Raw genomic sequence first — 6,131 nt, 5'->3', positions numbered from 1 at the left:
CTTCTCTGCTTCTCTTTTCTGATTTTGTTTTTAACCTCTGTTTTCTTTTACTGAGATAAAGAATGATAACAAATTTCTTTTTTTATCAGTATCTTGGTTTTCTACAAACTTTATCATTTATTTCTCTTGCCTCATAATAGAATTGTTTTTTTAAAAAAGTTTTAGAATCTTCAAATAGCAAAGTAATGCTCAATAAAAGAAAATTTGGGAAAAAAGAGCAAGGTGGGGGAAAATAATCAATGTTAGTCTTGTTCCACAATCAAACATTTTTCCCATTTCTTTCCTCCACCTAGGCTTTGAAAAAACAAAGAGAAATACTCATGGAACACTTTTTTCCTTCTGTGTCACTAAAAGAGTGAATTCATGGTTACCTAAAAGGAAATGCCTACCAAATCCTATGTTGTTGTCTGCCATCATTGACAGCTAGTTTTAATGTTCCACAGCATAGAGAGGATTTCCATTTCCTATCCTCTGTTGCTCACCACAGGATATCCTTTTCTTTGAGCCCTGACATTACACTGTTTAATATTTTTTTCTTCCATGGCATTTCTATACCTTGCCTGCAATTTTGGCATTATCTTTGTTACTATTTTATACTGTGAACAGTTTTACTTTATCAGGTTGTAAACATACTCATATACAACTTTATATTCTGCACCTTTTACTACTATATTTTTCATGCTATTTTATATTTTCCATGAATATAAATTTAAATGTCTAATAGTCCATCAAGACTATTGTCCCGGGCAGCCCTGGTGGCTCAGTGGTTTAGCTCTGCCTTCGGCCCAGGGCGTGATCCTGGGGACCTGGGATGGAGTTCCACATCGGGCTCCCTGCATGGAGCCTGCTTCTCCCTCTGCCTGTGTCTCTGCCTCTCTCTCTCTCTCTCTCTCTGTGTCTCTCTGAATAAATAAATAAAACCTTAAAAAAAAGATTATTGTCCCAATTTGATTAACTACTAAGTGTTGGATTTACTACTAAGTGTTTCCTGATTTGAACATTACAAATATAAATAATTGGATCATAAAAAGTTTGAAAATGTTTTGGAGAATGAGAGCTCTATGTGTTCTGCAGACCACGCCTACTCATTTAGAGTGGGCTAAAAAGTCTTTAATTTTTTTTCCAGTAGAACACAGTCTTATTGATACCATAAATTGCAGAGAAAGTATAGAACAAAGGTACAGCCTAGATGCTTGAGGGACACACATGTTTTGCTGTACCTGCTCTGGGGGCAACAGGTCCCTCTATATTTATGTTGTGCTAAGAAGCAGCCACAAAAATTGCCATGACTGCTCAGCTTCTGGAATGCTATCTGTAGACTTTTGGATTTTTTGCATGTTGATGAAGAGCCATGGGTTTAAAATTCCCTACCTTTGGCTTGTGTTTTTAGGTTTCAAGTTTATGGATCCCTAAGGCTAAGTGTGGACATACTGTTCTTTTCTCTGAAAAGATTTAACAACACGTATCTGACCATTATTACGTGGCTTCTTTGGGCAAGGAGAAACCTAGTACAGAAACATGGGTATCTTTCTCAAGAATAGAAACTCAAATGACTCATCCACAACTGTTCAGAATAGAGCCCAGAATCTAGGTTTCATCTTTCAGGGCAAGAAAGATTGCAATCTCAAAGAATATGTTTTGACATTTGAATTTGGATTAAATTAGATTTATCCCTTTTGTTTTGATTCTCAAGCCAAGATCCTCCCTATCTTGCTTTCATATGTTCTTTATCTGTAACCCCACCCCCCTCCTTACCTCCCTTTGCTTGTTCCTTTCTATAACCCAGGGGTCCTCAACCAGGGGCAATTTGGCAAATTCTGGAGACATTTTTTATGACAATAAAAGGTAATTGTGATGGGGAGAGGATAGGCAGTAACAAGGGCATCTAGAGAGTAATGGCCAAGGATGCTACTAAACACTCTACATAAAATGTACAAGATAGCCCCACAACAAAGAGCTATGAAGTCCAAAATGTCAACAGTACCATTAAGAAACCCCACAATAAATACAAATGTGAGTCTCAATGTAGTAGAAATATGCCTTCTTTGATTTATAAAAAGGAAAGGGCTAGTTCCCATTATAGACAGAAAACTGAATTCTAGAGAATAAACTGACTAACCCAAGTTTTCCCTGAAGTGAGTCTGTAAGCATTGGCTTATGATTTCTATTATAAAACTGATCAACCAAGAGCTAAATAGAAAGCTTTAATTTATGAAAACCTCCTTTTAGGTAAAAGAAAAGAGATTTTAAAGAATAAAAAATTATGGGGTCCCTGGGTGGCTCAGTGGGTTAAGTGTCTGCCTTTGGCTCAGGTCATGATCCCGGTATCCTCAGATCAAGTCCTGCATCCGGTTCCCACAGGGAGCCTGCTTCTCTCTCTGCCTGTGTCTCTGCCTCTTTGTGTGTATCTTTCATGAATAAATAAATAAAATCTTTAAAGAAAAAGGGGGGGGGGCAGCCTGGGTGGCTCAGCAGTTTAGCGCCGCCTTCAGCCCAGGGTGTGACCCTGGAGACCCGGGACTGAGTCCGTCAGGCTCCCTGCATGGAGCCTGCTTCTCCCTCTTGCCTCAGTCTCTGACTCATTCTCTCTCTCTCTCTCTCTCTCTGTCTCTCATGAAAATAAATAAAATATTAAAAAAGAAAAAGAAAAAGAAATGACTGAATATTGGGTAACACACACAATTGTGAAAACCTAGAGAACCAGATTTGGAAATGGCAAAAATAAAAGGAAGCCTCCTATATAGCCAGAATCACAGGCAAAAATCACACTTCAGTCTAGTATCACCAAAGAACTTGGATGCCCTGGCCTCCACCGATTAATCAGAAATTGTGTATCACTGCTGGCCCTCACTGCTACTAAAAAAGGGATGTTGCTACTCCCAGTCCCATCTCTCCTCCCTGCCAAGAATTGTCCCAATCCTCACCTTACTGTCACCAAAGTAAAAATTCCAGGTGGATTATTTTGGTTAGCTGACCCCAGAGCATGCTCCAGCTGTGTCACAGAGCTGGGAGACTGTGCTTTCCTGACAATTTCAGTTCATTATGGGAAGAAGACTCTGTTTGCCATATTCAAGTTACAAAGGGTAGGGAATTCCCTAAACAGAGGAATGGAACTCAAATACGGGCAGTCCTCCACTTTTAGTGACAAATATCTACTATACAAGTCTTTTCATCCTCACTCCCCCTGCTTACCATGGCCACAAGAACCAAAGGAGTTTTAAGTGAGTTACAATCAAATGGGGCCAAACGAATTCCACTTCCAACAACTCTTGTGACATGGCTTTTGTATAATTGTTTCTCTATACTCTTCTGATTGGTTTATTTGGAAGACTATAAGAATTCTAAAGGAGATAATTTAGGGTATTCTTATACCTTTTAATCTAAGTGCAAAAAAAAAGATAACTAATGTTATCTTAAACAGTGTTCAGAATGCACTTCTTTGGGGCCCCTTGCAGAATCAATATGTAAGAAACATAAATGATAGGGGCTCATGAGCGGGAGTCTATGTTTGATCTGTAAAGTCTGACAATCTAAAAAATAAACAGTGACTTGACAGTGGATGAAAGAGAAGAATCAATGATTAGTAAACTCTGATACCATTGTTGATAAATGGTGGTTTTAGATAATGCTGAATCAAATCTGGAGCTGTGGGAAAGGGTAAATAAAGAATGTAAATCAAATAACAGGTGGAAAGGCAGTTGTAGTTGGTCTTTGAGAATGTAACAAAGAAAGTAGTAATAGAGATTTTGAAAATTGTTTTTTGTTATGTTTTGTCTTTAGGTTTGGGCACACCACACAAAAATGTAGTAGCCAATACATTTTAACTATGGAATAGGTAAAAGAATTCTCAAAGCTTAAGTTATACTGGGTGCATTATTAGTCAAATCAACCAGATCATTGTTAAATAAATCTTTTATTTAGGTTGACAAAAAAATATTTCTTGGATTTTAAAGGCAAACATGTATTTTCTAGATATTCCTAACTCCTGAGCCAATATAAAAATAGTTTATGGCTCTCTGGCAGGCATCAAAGGTATGTCTTGAAAAGTGACAACTTTTTTTTCCTAAGTACACTGTGCTACATCTTAATTATTAAACTGATTCCACAAATACTTACATCATTCCTACCATATTCTATGTTCTGTTTTAGGAACTGGAATTCAAAAATAAGTAAGATACAGATATCACTACAAGGAGCTCACAGTCTAAGGGGCTCCAAAAAAATATGATGAATGCTGTGCTGTAGCAGATATTTGCAGGAAACTAAATGGCTGATGGTATCTATAGCTCCACTTCAGAAGAAAAAAGGAAGGTTTCCTGAAAGAGGAGTCTGAGCCAATCCTAAATCACTGCACCAAAATTCTCAAGTTTTAAGAAGAGGGCAAACAGTTATATATAAATATATATATATATATATTTATACTTATAAATATATATATTATAATAAATGATCAGAAGGAGAATAAACCTCAGAAATCACTTTGGGATGCCTGGATCTACTTCTTCAATATGCCTATCTTGAAATTTCATAGTTAGTAAATGTGAATAAATATAACTTAAATAATATGTATGAACATGTATGAACTTGATATTCCAAAACTTTATCCACATTGTTCAAGTAAAATGGTAGTGGATTTTGCTTGGTTTTTTCATCATAACAACTGTTTTTAGCACCCAATATTACTACTTTACTTTTTCTGTTTTCTCAGTGGGGTTACTAGAGAGTAAATGAAATCTGCAAAGCTTAGTACAGGGTCTGGCACACAGTAGATTTCAAGAATGGCAGTCTCCCTCTCCAGTCCAGAGTGGATCTTCTATGGCCATTCAATTACAGAGCCTTTGCAACTGAAGATGCTCTCTAAGTGTTTGAATTCTACAGTAACTTCACAGCTTAAGTGCCAGTGCTCACCCAAGAAATCCTTAACACCTTCTCTTTTTCCCAGTTTTCTCAGTCCCCACCCTATTTATTCTTAGAATACCTTGTGGCAAAACTCTGGGGGGATAAGTTCCTAAAACAAAGCTGTCTCATTTAAGTTGTATTAGAAATTTTTAATCACATAAACATGGTTCATGAAACAGCAACTGGAAGTCTCTGCCAATGCAATTGCAAATAGAAGTATCAACATTTTATTATCTCTATGAAAATAAATGCCACAGGAATTGAGATTACATACAATTCCAAATTCTAGAGTAGGCCAAGAGAAGGTAATTAAAAGTAAATAAATAGATAGATAGATAAATAAATAAATAAATAAATAAATAAATTTAGTCAATGGGGGAAGAAAGGCAATAAATGTAGACAACGCATATGGACAACAGATGGCAGCACTAGAATGTCAAACCCTACTTTTCCCTTCCATATTAGGTTGTGACTTGCAGAAATGCAAATCCCTGGTAGAGGTGGGCCAAAGATAATGTCTACATAAAGGGTCACGAACATTTGAAAGAGTCACATAATACCAAGATAACAAGCACACAGAGACGTGGCAGCTGCTGCATAGTGGGATAATGAGAAGGGACAACATGAGATAAAAAGTATTCTGAGATACAGGGAGTGTGATTTGTGGAAGTTGTAAAGGTTGCAAACAGAAATGGCACTGGGGGATCCCTGGGTGGCGCAACGGTTTAGCGCCTGCCTTTGGCCCAGGGCGCGATCCTGGAGACCCGGGATCGAATCCCATATCGGGCTCCTGGTGCATGGAGCCTGCTTCTCCCTCTGCCTATGTCTCCGCCTCTCTCTCTCTTTCTCTGTGACTATCATAAATAAATAAAAAATTAAAAAAAAAAAAAAAAGAAATGGCACTGGGTTCTACAATCCTGAAAATGGGGTATTCACCGAGGATCAGAGAACTGGAAGCATAAACACTTAAAATGCATTTCAGCTGTACCCACACAGTATGGTAGGAAGTTGAATGATACTTCTTTTTAAAGAAATTGAATTTATTTTCTAGCCCATATAAACTAAAGAGAGTGATAACAGAAAATGAGTATCATATATATATTATTATAATTACTTTTTTGGTAATATTCCTTACATATTCATAGATTTGTATATGTCTTATAACTGGTAATAAATTATTATCTTTTTTTTTTTTTAGAAAAACTTTTGGACAGGTGGTTCAGTCAGTTAGG

The sequence above is a fragment of the Canis aureus genome, chromosome 1, assembly GCF_053574225.1.
Source record: "Canis aureus isolate CA01 chromosome 1, VMU_Caureus_v.1.0, whole genome shotgun sequence".
NCBI lineage: Eukaryota > Metazoa > Chordata > Mammalia > Carnivora > Canidae > Canis > Canis aureus.
This window is presented reverse-complemented; position numbering follows the sequence as displayed.